Source organism: Dipteris shenzhenensis, chromosome 25 (assembly GCF_047967505.1).
Source record: "Dipteris shenzhenensis isolate YYH24624 ecotype China chromosome 25, Dip_SZ_1.0, whole genome shotgun sequence".
Classification (NCBI taxonomy): domain Eukaryota; kingdom Viridiplantae; phylum Streptophyta; class Polypodiopsida; order Gleicheniales; family Dipteridaceae; genus Dipteris; species Dipteris shenzhenensis.
Window position 1 is genome coordinate 20,307,575 of NC_141620.1, and position 16,193 is coordinate 20,323,767.

A 16,193-nucleotide genomic window follows, 5' to 3' on the forward strand; every position below is an offset into this window, starting at 1 on the left:
TTGAGCTTCAAGGCATGGATGCCAGGGTTTCCACTGATAGTAGCAGTGATGAAGGAATTCTTTTGTCTATGTCTGACACCTCCTTCTTGGCCACTGATGTACCCATTCTTGGTGATTGGATGTTAGATCCATGTGCTTCATGTCATATGACCCCTCATAGGTCATGGTTCAGTGCATATCAGGAATGCATTGTGGAGAGTGGTTTGATGGGCATTGATCATTCTATGGATGTCTATGGTTATGGGGATATCCACCTTGTTATGCCTAGTGGCTCTATTCTTGTTCTACAGAGGGTTAGACATATACCAGGACTTGCTACGAGCAAGATCAGTACTGGACAGTTGGTTGAGGCAGGTTATCATGTCTCTTTGGGTGATCATGCATGGAAGATTGCTAGCGGCAATCTGGTTATGGCTAGGGGATCACGGGTTGGATTCTCTTATGCATTGCATGTATCAGGTGTCCAGGATAAGATGCTTATGATTAGTAAGCAGCCATCAGCTAGTTTATGGTATGCCAGACTTGGACATATGTCTACTACAGGTATGGAAGCCCTTACAACATTGAGATACATTCCTCTTATGGATGTCTCTCAAATTTTATGTCATGATTGTGATGATGGTCAGCAATCAGGATCCTCCTTTGTGAGGAAGACAGTTAGTGAGAGGTATCTTGAGCCATTGCAGTTGGTTCATAGTGCAGTTTGTGGGCCTATGCCTACCGTTTCACTGGGTGGCGCCTCTTACTTTGTGACATTTATTGATGCTGCTACAAAGTACATATGGGTATATCCGATACGGCAGAAGCATGATGTATATGATACATTTCAGCGCTTCTTGGGTAATGCTGAAAATCAGTCAGGAAAGAAGCTATTGAGCTTGATGACTGATGGTGATGCAGAGTTTACCTCTCCTAGATTTCAACATCTATGTGATACACTTGGTATCAGGAGGGTGTTGACCACTCCTCATCTTTCTGCTCACGATGCCTTGGCAGAAGGCATAAATCGGATTCTATTGGACAGGATTGGTAGCATGCTACGGTATGCAAGTCTTACCGAATGCTATTGGGTTAAGGCATTTAAGACAGCTGCATACTTGCTTAACAGGTCACCCAGGAGATCTTTGAATGGTAGAGTGCCATTTGACTTCTTGACAGGCAAGGCACCATGTTATGAGCATTTACGTGTGTTTGGCTGCGAGGCTTATGTTCATGGTTCCCGATCGAGGAGGTGCATCTTCCTTGGATATAGTGAGTCCAGTAAGGACTACAGGTTATGGGATTCTTCAACTAGAGAGTTGATACGCAGCCATAATGTCTATTTCAGAGAGGATGCTATGTTTGGACAGCCCAAGACTGTGGATAGTAGGAGAGTGGTGTTCCAGGAGGGTGTAAGTGCATTGATACCTCCGAATTCTTTGCAGGGGCAGCCCATATCCCTTGGAGTGGGAGGTTTTTCCCATGGTGAGCCGGTTATAAAGTTAGGACAGCCACGATTACTTCCTAATTTTGGTCAGAGACGATCAAATGTCTCAAGTATTCCACAGGTTTATACTCCTATGGAGATTGTTGATGCATCTTCTATGGACAGTTACAGTTTACTCCCAAGATGCGGAGTGCCTCTTGCAGATGAGGATGAGGCTATGCATTGTGAGGAGGTTACCTTAGCTAATGATGCCCGGTATGATCCATTGGCTGGTTATGCCAGGACAGATGTGGTTTCTGCAGTTATTGACTCGGGTCATATTGTGCATGGGCAGGAATCATTGATATGTTTGCTTCGTAAGTGCCTTCATGGCCAGAAGCAATCCCCTCGAGCTTGGCTTCATAGGTTTGATATCGTTATGAGAGCTCAGGATGTGATGCGCAGTGAGACAGGTTATGGTCTCAGTATTCAGGAGGTTGCTATCCTTCTGAGGTTACTTGCCATATGGTTCCTTATGGACAGGGATGCTTTGCAGTGGGAGCTACAGGGTCTTGATGATGTTTGTCAGATACTTGGTTGTTTCGGTATGGAGAGGGGGAAGTTACTGAGTACTCCATTGCCTGTATTGGCTTCATACTTGAAACATTGTAGGTTTGACAATCACAGATCAGTTGAGCAGCAAGTTATGGTTGATATGGCAGCCATAGTACTTCATGCATCCATGACTGTGTTGAGACTTAGTTCTCACATGTTTGCCATTGGTGCTACACTTCCAGTTCTTGCTTCCGTTGCAGTGGGAGTTGGTAGCATGATTATGGTAGATTTTGGCAGTAGGGAAGTGGTTGTGGACATCAGGTCCTTATGCTTCTAGGAGTAGCATGCAGGTGATGCAGGTTGGGTAGACCAGCAGAGGTCTATTGTAGGTTATGTGCTTATGGTCACAGGTGGTACAGAGACATTTTCTCTGCACAGTGACAGTTTGGGTGCTATGGACTTAGCACAAGAGCACGTGGTGGTGAGAGTTCACTCTCCTAGTGAGATCTGGCATGAGATCTTGGTTGACAGGCATCTACAGCTTGTCATTTTCTATCCTTCAAACCTGATGTCTGCTAGCAGCTTATCCTCTATGCACTTTGCACATTGTAAAGTGCCGATGGGCATAGGATGATGGTCTGGTCATCTTGTTTTTCAGCCTATGGCTGATTGTATTATGTGTACTATACTCCCTTAAAGGCACACTGCCTTTAAGTGGGAGGTTGTTGGGGTAAAGGGCAGTGTGCCCACCCACTTGTACAGTGCCCATGTATACTCATATATATATGAAAGAGGAATAAGCTGGAGTAGCTTTTTGCTCCACCACTTTTGGTGTCTCCTTATTCCTTTGTGTGTGCTCTCCTCTCCCACATTCTGGACATTCCACTATGTAATGTTCACATCTGCACATTGCATGGTCTATGTCAAATTATTGAGAAATTGGTATTTTTGTATATTGGATTTGCTTGGAAACTCTGTCCCGAAAAAAATAGAAAGGATGCTCTTCAAGCATTGGAAAAAGTGTTATCCGATATAGGTCTACATGGAGTAGATGTTCAAATCACAAAGGATTTTTAAAAGTCTACCAATGGCAAGGAGGTACCAATCAAGCCCTCTATTGGTGGTGTTAAGGCAAGAAGATTCTTGTCTCGACCCAAACACAATAAGCAAGTAAGACAAGGTAGAACAGTTTCAAAGATTAATTATGGATTGTGGAAGCAAGTCCATAATGCCGTGAAAGATCATGAGGTAGATGGGGAAGCACGAAATGTGAAGGCAGAGGTGTGGAGGTCTCTTGATCAACTCTTCATGTTCTATGATAAAGGAACATGGACAAAGAGTGATTACAAGAACTTTGAAGAGGCAATTAAACATTTTGGGAAGTCAATGAAAGACGCGTGGACAGCCTGCAATATAACTCACTACATGGTAAGGTTCTGTCTTCTTCTTTTACTTAAGTGTGATCCTCTTTTTTTTTATTACTAAATATGCATTCTTATGTCTTACAGCATATCATCTACAACCACTTTCCCTATTTTGTCAAAAAGTATGGATGCCTAGTAATTTGGTCTACCCAAGGCATGGAGAAGTCTCACTACATGGCACATAATGCATTTTTCAGACACACACAACACCATGAAGGGAGTCAAAAGGCAAATAGTCTAAAGGAAGTCTTCCAATGGTTTTACCGAGGCATACTACAAAGGCTGCATGCTAAAAGAAAAGTTGCTAGCTTCAAAGTCAAGCTTGCTTTTCTTCTAGCCCAAAAGCAAAGACGAAGACAAACTCTAGACAATTCAATGGTAGCAGAGAGACATAGACAATGGAGAGAATCAAAGATATTTAGAAACCATAAATGGACAAGTAAACATGAATAGCAGTTTGTAACTTATTGATGTTATGTCCACATGTTTTCAAACTCAATCAATAGAATTTTTTTTGTGGAACAAGTGACTCTTGGTGTTATGCCTATATGATTTGAGACACCATCAACATTACTTCTTTTGTGAAACATGTGATCTAAACATAATACAATTTGTTCACAATTTCAATATATTGTTTGTTTAATATTTAATGACACCACTCTATCTATCCCAAGGCCTTTGTACAAATCAGTTCATCTTCAACTTATTGTTCATTTATACAAGATCATACCAGACATCAAAGACTTTGTACAAATCAGTTCAACTTCAATATAATGTTTGTGCTATATTTGATGACTAAATCCTATTTCTCCCAGGGCGTGCCGATCGGAACTCTCTTTTTTATCTTGATTGGACTCTTTTTCTTTCTTATTGGCTTGATGTCGACTGTATGTTTATCAATGCTTGCCTCTGTTGCTTGTCTGGGAGGGGTATCCTTTTCTTCAGCTGTCTCCACGTCTTCTTGGATTGTGTCGCCTGATGCAATCATGGGTGGCTCTCGAAACCTTATGAGCTTGTGTTTTCCATAGACCTCCAGACATTTGGGTTCCCTAACACCACATGCTAATGCATAAGAAGTGTAAGACAAAAAGTAAGAGGCCCTAGCTCGGCCTGCTTATTCACAGAATCCCCAAATATATCTATGGCAGACAACTCTCTATCAAAATGATCTTTTCCTTTTGCCATGAAAGATCATGTCCACCTAAAACCCTGGACAAACATTTTAAGAAGTAAACAATGGCTTCTCCATTGTTGCTCAACTGCCTATGGTAAATCAAGATCTTAGCACTGCCTAGATCATGAATATAATGAGCTAGGCTTGACAGTTTTGCCAAACCCAGCCAGCCTGCTTCCACTTATTCTCTGGAGGAATGTGTCATCCTCAATTTGTAGCTGCCACATATTAAAAGATTGGAGTGAGACAATACACAACCTATAAAACATTGAGGCCGAAGACAAAGTATTTGATTTGAAGTAACAAGATTGTACCTTCTCATTTTCATTAGCAACAAGCAGTTCATTTTTCCAAAGATTTATTCCTCTCCCCTCCAGTCCAGCCTCTTCTTTAAACTTTTCCGTGTATAGTGCTGAGAGATTCATAGCTTCCTGTGTGAGTTGGAAGGTAGCTTCACCTAGCTCTTGGAACTTTTCAGCCTCTTTGAAACAAATAGTAAGGGCCTTTGCAGGATCAGAAGTTGTTTCCAAAGCCAGTAGTGAATGGTCATCCTCTATGCCAACCTCCTTGTCAAGCCTTGAAGCCTGGGCAATAAGGGAAATGTCATAGTCCTCCCTCAAATTGAACATATACTCTATATCATGGAGGAAAACATAATCTTTTCCACCAATCAAGACACCTGGAAGCATGGGCACTGCATAGTTGCTGCTCTGAACATCAAAATCTTCAACTGGCTGTGCTGCCCTAAGAGTTTTTGTCCTCAGTTGAACAAGGTCAAGAGCAGCCACTTGTAGCCCCTCATCTTGGAGGTTGATATCTTCTTCTTACTCTGCCATTTCTGTTACCAAAGGGACATCCTCTTTTTCCTCTGCTTCAGATCTGTCTTCTTCTTCAGCCTCCTACCCTTGTTCATCCAAAGAGTCCTGACTGAAGACAATGTACATAAGGAATGCCATGGTTTCCTCAAGCGCTCTACACTTTCTGGTGTGCAAGTTACAATTGAATTTATATTGATCAGGTAGGCTGTCAAATCTTCTATTCACATGGTACCTCAGCCTGTCAATGGAGACAATATGATATATATGCACAAAAACCTTTTCACCTTCCATAATTCTTCCTGCCTCTGTCAGTTGTTTAAAGGTATCCCAATGGTCTGAAAGAAAATCTTTGTGATGCTCCAGTACAGAGCTCATAGTGAACTCCATGTTGAAAATACTGTGGTATATGTGGAAGTTCCTTTGAGCCTTGCATTTGTGAAGAAACTCAAATAGGAGCAAATTTGGAGATTTGTCCTCTTCTGGTTCCTTTTGTTTTGAGATGGAAGACTCAGCATTCTGCTCCAGTCTCTTCCTTTTTCCTGTTCCAAAATTTATATACATTGAATTCTATATGCTGACATATGCAATCAAGGAATGCATAGGATATCACCAAATAATTCCCTTCATGAGCTCTCATGACTCACCTGGTGATTGTTGTGGTTAGGAGGGGCCTGAGAGTCAACTGTTCCAAAGCAAAAACATTTCTCATCATCAAGGAAGAATTCCACAGGGCCAAAGATAGCAAAACAATGAGGAAGAAGTGAGAACCAAAAGAGACATAGGAATTTGCAGGAAACCACGATGTAGGACCATTTGGAAAATGTCAAGCACTCTCCTTGCATTTTTTTGCAAATTTTCTAGTTCTGTTGATATCCATGTCAAATCAAATGCTAGGATCATCTCACAGATTCCTGGACAGTATGAGTTGATATGCAAGAGAAAGGCTGGAGTTGAGTGAAGCTTTTCATGAGGAATGTGTCGAGAATAGGAATTTGCAGCAAAATGCGATCTTCCATCTACACTATGACATCCTCCTATGTCATATAATCATAGGAGATGGTCTTTGCAATATCAAAATTTCCCTTATCTATACAAATGGCTAGATAGCATTGTGCTAGAAATTCTAAGTGCTAAGTGCTAGTATTCCTAAGTTCTAAGTGGCAGTATTGCTAATAGAAAAATGATAGAATTGCTAAGTGCTAATTGCCAAGCACTAGCATTTCTTAGTGCTCAGTGCTAGAATTGCTAAGTGCTAAGTGATAAGTGCTAGTATTGCTAAGTTTTAGTGGTGATAGTGCTAAATGCTAAATGCTAAATGCTAAGTGCTAAGTGCTAGCATTGCAGAGTCCTATGTGGTAAGTGCTAAGTGGTAAGTCCTATGTGCTAAGTTTATACTTGGAGGCAAGCCTGACTCATGCAGCACAGTGGTTGTAATGAATGACTTGATCAATATTATAGTATTGATCTTTACCAAAATAAGTGGCACTCCATGTCTTTTGTAGTCATCTACAATGAAACACATTTTCACAAGGGTAAACCAATATACTAGTAGTACTTGCCACCTAGCACTACTCTATCAACTATCACTACTATGCTAGGAGAAGCTAGAACTTAGCACTTAGCACTTAGCAATGCTAGCCTTGAGCACTTAGCACTCTTCAATGCTAGCACGTTGCAATGCTAGCACTTAGCACTCACTACACTAACAAATTAGCACATTGTAATGCTAGAATTTAGCACTTAGTACTCTGCAATGCCAACACTTACAATTGTTATGGTAGCACTTAGCAATGCTAGCACTTAGCACATAAGACTCTGAAGGTCAAGAGTGTGGGTAAGAGGACAAGAGCTTCCAGGTATCACAACTAACAATGCAGTTGAGTATAATTCTTTGATCCGTGTTTTGGAGGGTTGTCTTCAAAGTCAAGTTAAAGAATTGGAAGTAAGAGGAGATCTCAACTTATTATAAAGCAAATGCAAGGGCATTACAGGACAAGAAGTCCTCATTTGAAGGAGCTTAATCAAAAGTCTATGGCACTATGTAGTCAATTTGATTTTTGCAAGTTTTTTCATATAAACAGAAAAGAAAATCAAAGGGCAGATGAGTTAGCTACTCAAGCCATTGTAGTACAAGACTGGGGGGGTGGTTTTTTGGTAGACACTAGATGGCCAGAACTACAAGATGTTCACCAATATGTGGAAGAAGGCATGTTTCCTCAAGGGTTAACTCCACAACACAAGCAGAGATTGGTTACTTTTGGCCACGCCTCCATAAGGATGTATATGAATATCACAAATGGAACCTATCAGCTTGAGGATGTTGATGGCATGGTGAGACCCGGATGCACCAATGAGTATCACCTTAAATTCTTCTATCATCAACCACCTTGAGGTCCAGTAGACACTCTCTGTCACTAGAGAGGATCTACTGGGGGGCAAAGATGTGATGCCAAAATTTGATATTTTTTACTTGGCATTGGCATTGTTTTTTTCTATGTTTGATAAGAGTTTGAGTATCAAGTGATAGCCTAGCGGCTCTCACTTATTTCTATTTTCTAAGATATTGTATGGGATTGAGAGGATGAGTGGAATGGATCATTGTAAATAACATAGGTATGAATTATAAATACCTTGGTATGGGGTGAGAGTTATTTATGTATGGGATATTGTGGGGCTTTTAGAAAATAGGAAGAGTGAGTCATATAAAGAGGTGGGCTCATGTCCATGTGTTCCAATTTTATAAGAGAGGCCACATGCCAAGTGTGTGGAAGGCATGTGGAGGAGTGTGGAGTCAAGAGGAATCCTTCTAGAATTCCTATGTGGAATAAGGAGGATGTGGACATATGGAAAAGAGAGTGTCCCTATGGGCTCCATGTGGGGAGACTCTTGACTTTCTCAATATTTTAAGAGTCTTGAGCATCTTTTGATGGGACACATGGGAAGACTAGCCAAAAAGGACATGGATGGTGACATATGGGCTTATGTATTGATGGGGAAAGGAATCTACAGGCAGCAATTGTAAATGGGTGAAGGAGGGATGGTTGGCCCTCATTTCAAAAGGTGACATGTATAAAAGGCCAAAGTGTTGACTTTGATCTTCATTGTTGTTTGCACAAGTTTGAATACAAGCTCCCTCTTCTCTTCCAATAGTGTTTTGGGTGTTCTCTTGTTTCCATTGTAGTGCCCTTGTGTTTACCACTCCACCCCCCTTCACTCTCCTCTTCCCTTCTCGTTCTCTCTCTCCTTTCTCCCCTCTCTTCTTCCCTCTCCCCCTTCCCTCTTTCTCTTCTGAAAACAAATTCCAACAATCCACAGGCTGCTTGAGTGACACATGCGGACCGCTAGTGCCTTGTATTGCTTCACAAGGAGTAGCTTGGAGTGGAGGCTCCATCAGCATCTCTTCAACATCCCCACAACATGTAAGTCACCATTGAGACATACACATTCAGTAAACATCCTCATGGTTTGCCGTGAACTTCTTGTGTTTTGTCAATACGCAAAAATAGAAAAATATTTCTTTGTGTTATGCCCATGTTCATTTGTTCATATAGCTTTTAGATCTTCCTTTGGTGGTGAGCTTTGAGGGTTATGGAATTCACAAGAAAGCACCCAACAATATAGGTAGCCCCACATTGAATTTGGGGGTATTAATTAATTTCTTTCGATAGGAGGGGGGCACAACGGTTGATCAATGTAAGTTGTGATTAATTAATTAATTATGTAAGGCAGTGGGGGGCGCAACGGTGGCTTCTTCCAAAAGTCTCCATATCCAAAAGATTATTCCACTTAGTATAAAAGGAGGAAAGGGTAGAGTGTAGGCATTGAAGGAGGGGGTTGTGAAATCCTCTCAAAGATGAGCAAGAAAAGAATAGGATGAAGGGGGAGAGAGTGTGGAAGGCAAGGGGAAGGGAAAGGAGTGGGAAGAGTTAGAGGCGAGGGGGAGGAGAGTAATAGTAATTAATTAATAGGTTTTGAATCAAGAAGGGAATAGGCACCCCTAGATTATATACCTAAGAATGTCACGTCCTCTATTTGCTGCACTACCTCGAAGCACACATAGTTTTTGTTCTAGAGAGCAATATGCAAAGCATCTTTAACATATGAACCACAGATAGGAGGGAAAAAAATGAGTACATGTGGTAGCTTAGAGAACAAGAGCATACCTTGTGTCACAAAGAAGGAGCTTCTATATGGACGCTTTGAGAACCAGGAGGAGACAAGAGGCAAGGTTTGAGTGGGGAGGTGGAAAGGCAAGAGGCAGCTTTGAGACAAAGGAGGAAATGACAGGTCAATGGAATGAAGGGAGGAGATGGATGGTCTCAAAGCCTTCGGTTAAGACTTAGCCAGAACTTCACAAGCCAATCCAAGTTTGTACGGCACACATCAAAACAAAATGAAATCTTAAAGAGGATGCCGATCAATGCATGTGCCAAAAATAAGTTTTGAGTGTTTAAAACATGCATTTTTTTTTACCTAAGGTTGGCCATTTTTTAATTAATTTTTAGTTAATCAATTTTCTTGATTCCAACAAAGCAAACAAATGAGACCTCCACTGGATGTAGACAAACTAGTAAGCTTGGCCAAGTTGTTGTAAGAAGACACAATGAAGCGAGCCATGTAAGAACTAGTTTGATACATATATACATCACTGACTTTTTGTAAAGTGCATCGTTGGATTGTTTCTTTGCTGTATTTTGGTAGATATGAATATTTGGAGTATGCAAATGCCAACATAATCATGGGAAAATAGTTGTCATAAATGTATATAGTAGTCTGAGAATTGAGATATGTCTTTGTTACGTGAATAGATAAACAGATCTTAAATTGTCGATTGGGAACAAGGCAAAAATCAATGCTGAATTTTCAAAAAATATGGATACATTTATTTATAGTAGTTTTCTTCTTCTCAAAAAATAATACTTTCGAGACCAAAATGGCCATCGAGAGTATTGTATCCTAATGGTCTAGTGGAGTTGTTTTTGTTAATGTAGTACTACTCTAGCATGTGAGCTTTATTTGTGTTTTCTCAAGTTCCAAAACTCACTTAAAAATTCTCATCGAATGGTTGATGAGTTGCAAAATCAATCGTCATCATTGTTGGTGGGTTTTTTCTATGTCGATCTATTAATAGGGCTTTGGTGACGATATTTGCCACATTGTCCTTAAATGGACAATAGATGAGACTAGTGAAGCCATCAGAAATACAATCACGTACATAATGATAATGATTTTCAATGTGTTTTATGCGAACATGAAAGATAGGATTGTTGGCTATGGCAATGCAACTCTGGCTATCACAGAAGATAGAGTTTGCTTCGCCATCCTATGCATGATGCAAGTCATGCAAAAGCTTCCTTAACCACATTAACTCCGTAGTCATTGAATTTGCAACTTTGTACTCTGATTCACTGGAGGAAAGAGAGACTCGCTCTTGCTTCTTACTGAGCCATGAGATACAAGCTAAACCCAATGAGAAGCAATAGCCAATAGTAGACCATCTGTAGTGAATGTCCCCTAACCAATCTGAGTCGGTGAAACCACTCAGCTCTAGATCACAATCTGAAGCATAATGCAAGCCAAGAGAGAGAGTGCCATGGACATATCTTAGAACCCTCTTTGCTGCATTCCAATGTGTGATTGTGGGACAATGCATGAACTAGCTCAAAAGCCCTGTGGCATAGGCAATATCAAGCCGTGTGGAGCACAGATATATCAAACTACCAACCAATTTCCTGTACAAAGTGCTATCAAACTTTTCAGCAGCATCATGCTTACTCAGCCTAAGTCCCTTTTCCAATGGAGTAGCCACATGCTTACCATTCTCCATTTTAAATTTCTGCAACTACCCCTTCGAATACTTTGTCTGTGATAGAGATCCCATCATGGGTCTACCAAAACTCAATGCCAAGACAATAATGCAATAGGCCCAAATCTATCATGTCAAAGTTGTGACATAAAGTGGACTGCACTATTGTAATTTGCTGCAAATCACTGCTAGTGAGTATCATGTCATCCACATATAGTACCAACATGACCAATTCTGATTTTTGCTATAGAACATATAGATTTGGCTCTGTATGAGTGTTTACGAAGCCCTGGGACATCAAAAACTGATGCATCTTCTGATACCACACATGAAGTACTTGCTTCAGCCCATATAGAGCCTTCTTGAGCTTGCATACCTTGTGCTCTTGTCCCTTCACCTCAAAATCTTGGGGCTGATGTACATAGACCTCCTCTTTAAGATCTCCATTGAGGAAAGTGATCTTGACATCCATCTGGTACACTGGAGGGAATAATCCAATATAATATCCATCTCCACCTATTTTATATTGCTTCTCCCATGGTCCTTGGGCCATGTCTCACTAAATGCAAGCATGGGACTGCCTAGGTGGAGGGGTGGCACATGGAGGAACCATGCCACCTTAACATTTTATAATATTACTACCATGGATTATGTACAACACACCTATGGGTCCTCTTATGTGGAAGGGTGGCACATGGTCATGCCCTGCCACCTCAACCTTGGGCCCTATGCACACCATATTTTATTATACTATTTCCACACATACAAGCACACACACATATTTATGCCTTTTACCTTGGTCAAATTTATCCATAACAGTTCCCCCCCCAGGTAGGGAATGCACAGCATTTCCATGCCTGGGACCATCACGCACAAAGAAGGGCTTGAGGTAACACTTTTGATCACCTTGTTGCCATATGGCTCATGCAGCTCCTGTACTTGTACAGACCCATTGCTACGTTCCTTGATGATTGTATGGACCGGTCCACAGTGAAAGGAACTTTTTATCCATTTGGTGGTCTAATCTGTTATCAAAGCATAGCACAACATCCCCCTCAGCAAAGTGTCTTTCCCATCCCTTGCAAATCTTAGCATCCAAGTAGGCCTTTTGTCGGTTCTTTTGGATCTAGGTTTGATGTAGGGCAAGGTGTCGGGTTTCATCTAACTTTTCAAGTTGTACCAACCTAGCCTCTACACATTCATCTTTTGTCATCCACTATTCTTGTGCCAATCTCAAGGCCAAAATCTCTATCTCTAGTGATAAAACTAAAACGACAGAATAGTCTTCTTGCCCTGAGCTGATAGGAAAATCTGAGGGCGACCACTTACTCTTGCGAAATCTTTTAGCCTTCTCTATTGGTGGGTCTACTATCTCAGCATCTAAGGGCTCTGAGAAGGATGCCTTCTTCCTAGGGTGGCCTGGTCCATGGTTTGGAGAGGGGTCCGAGGTGGTACAACTTCTTTTCCTAAGGTCAAGGATCTCTACATCAGAATCCTCGATGCTTGATTCACTTAGAAGATTCACCCCTAGAATATTGGAACATTCAGTACAATAATGACCCTTCTGGTGGCACTCGTAGCACACAACATTGGCACATTCTCTTGGATCGTGATTGGCTTGATTTCTGATGCCCACCATCTCAAGCCATAGATCATTCAGGGCCTTGGCTAGGTCATTGACTCCAAGTTCTTTAGCAGGAGGGGCCGGGGGGTACGAAGGAGGGGGGCTCATGGGGGAAAATCTTCTCGACGAAGAGTGAGGATATACACCTTGTTGAGGGTAAGCATCTAAGGGAGGACCATACATTTGAGGTGGAGGCGGTGGATACATCCTTGATGAGGGGTGGGTGTATGCCCCTGAGTTGGACCCCCCAGGTTGTTGTTGCAAGAATTGAGGGGATTGCGGAAGGACAACCGTCTTCTTTGAAGCAGGGTCAAACTAAACTTTATCAAACTTTTGAGCAATCTCTTGTGCTAGCACCATGGTCTCTGGATTCTCCCATTTAAGCTTGAGGTGGAACTCATCATTTGCTCCTACTACAAGGTAGCTCAGCACATGTTGAGTCATTCCAGCTTAAAATCCGACGTTGTCCTCTTGCGTGGCAATTAAATGGTCTAGGAGCACGGCCCCTCGATCTTCATATCGACGTGCCGTCTCACCTTCTAATTGCTTCAAGTTTGCCACCTGCAGCTACACATTCTCCGGCTCCTCTTCTTTGCCGAAATACTTGATCATAGATGCTGTAAGCCGTGGCCAACTTTGGAGAACGTCTTTGGCCTGCTTCTCATACCCCACTTGAGCCAAACCCTCTAGAAATGTGGGAAGAACCAACATCCATCTATCTTCAGTAAGAAAGTGGAGAGAAACACAATGGCACTTGAAGGCCACAAGATACTCATTTGGATTTTCTTCAACCCATCCACAGAACATGGGAATGTCAGCCATGCTTGGAAAATGGAAAAGAGAGAGACGAAATGAGGCTTATCTATTGGCAAACAGTGGAAAGAGGTAGCTTGAACTAAAAATCAGGTGAAGATACATCCACAAAGCACACATAGGCAGGGTAGGGTGTGACTGGTGTATTGTGAAATACTATACGGGAAGAATCTTCAACATAAATTTTACAGAAGTTAATTTACATAAGGGAGTATTTAAACAATTTTGGAAAAAAGTTATAGATTTGTACAGAAAAAGGGTATATTTTCTTAGTGAAGAATTTACAGATAAGGGATTTTAGAAATAGACCTTGAACGCACGTGATATAGAGGGTTTATACATAGTGACCCCCCCCGAGGGTGAATTATGCTAGTGGGTCAATTACTCGAATGATTTTCTCGTTTAAGGTCTTCACATGCAGGCTATTGTGTAAAATGCTTCCAAGGGAGAATAAATTACCAACCTCAGGAGATATGGCAAGGCAACATGTGACCTCTCTTGGAGAATTAGATTACAAGTACATCCATGCATGTGTCAATGATTGCGTTCTGTTTCATGGAACACATAAGGATGCAAGAGAGTGTCCTACTTGTGGAGAGGTAAGATATAGAGCAAATCTCAAAACTTTGGATGTGCCTCATAAGGTTCTGTGACATTTTCCCATAATCTCTCGCATCCAACATATGTTCAAGTGCAAATCCATTGGAGAGCTCATGTCATGGCATTCCTCCCATCGATCAACCGATGGCAAGTGGAGAACTCCCATAGACACTCCTGCGTGGAAGCAACTAATCAACCATTCCAAGTGTGTTCAGTTCATACTACCTACTAGCATTTCTCGCAGTGCATCGAAGGATGTGAAGGATTGTATTTACAAGATGGGTGAGCTTGTAAGGTACTGTACATGATGCAAGGTGTTCATATTGCTAATATTACATACTTTTTCATTTCTAGGTATGTGAGCTCAAAGGAAATAGATCCCACCATGCTTGAGAATGCTCGAGTTATGTTAGTGGAGGAGATATTTCCATGTTCTATTCTCACAAGCCAACTACACCTCTTAGTGCATTTGGTGGATGAGATTGCTATATACGGTATTGTACATGCACGATGGTTGTTCTTCCTTGAGTACTTCATGAAGACCTTGAAGGGTTTTGTGAGACAAAATGCAAGACCCAAAGGTAGCATGGCCAAGGGTTGGTTGATATAAGAGTCACTTGTATATATTTCTGAGTTTCTTGTTGATGTGGATAGCTCTCTCCCACGACTATGGAGAGATGATGAAGACCTAAGGATGATCTCTATTGTGCCTCAAGGGAAAGGATGTAGCAAAGTAATAGACACTGAGTGGCTTAATAATATCAACCTCTATTGCATGCTTAATAATGATGTCATGAAAAGATGGGTGACAAGATACGAGGATGCAAAGACGAGAAGACAAGGAGAAAGGACCCTCTTTTGTACACACCACGTATCTCATGTGCCATACCCTCAGCATCTAAGAGCATTTCCAAAGGATATTTATGTGGATTGGCTACTTGACGAAATGGAGAGAGTAGAGAGAGACGAGGGGATGCATATCACAATGAAAGAATGGGAGTATGCTAGGGGATGCATGAGCAAGGTCGGTATATAGAATGTTATGCATAAGTTAGGAGCTTTCAATAATTTAGATTGCTTATTTAATTGATTTTTTCTTGGTGTAGTGCAAGTGGCTTGTAACTATTAACTCCACAAAGTTTCGACAAAGTAAGGACACACTAGTACTACCACAACAATGTGAATAGGTATTGTACACACATATAAAAATACTCACTTTTAAATATTTGATACCTTCGATGCAAGGAAAATAACATGATTGTATTTGTGTTTGAATTCGCTTGTCTATCAACCAATGGTGGGGATAATAATAGATGGTGGCATGTCATACCTATTACACCATGTTCCAAAGTGATGTATAGTACATTTACTAATATGGAGCATATGGAGAATGATCATGGCCATGGAGGCAATGATGACCATGATATGAGAGAGGAGGATGATCATGAGATAGGAGATATAGATATTGAGGCCATTACCCGTGAGGACAACCCTACCATTGGTGATGTTGATTTCAATGAGCACATGAGTAGCACAAGTAGTAGTGGGTTGAATGTGTTTGTAGATCTCAACACTAATTTGGATTTTGAAGTAGATAGTTGAGAGTGCTCTCAACGGAAGCAAGAACGGAAGAGGGAGAGAGAGAAACAGAGAGCCACACAAGTTTTGGTGGGTGCAGAACCACCCTAATCTTCTTTTTCATTCATTTATATATGTGTTTGAGTATTGTACATAACTGGGGTAAAGGCACAGTGACCTTTAACCCGCACAACCTCCCACTTAAAGGACAATGTGCCTTTAAGGGAGAACAACTAGTGAGCATACTATCCAATGCCCATCAATACACGATAATACTCAAACTGCTCACTAGGTAGACTCTTCGTCAGCATATCTACAGGGTTATCATCTATATGAGCCTTGACAAGCTCTATGCGCTTGTCCTCAAGTACCTCCCTGATGAAATGGTACCTGACC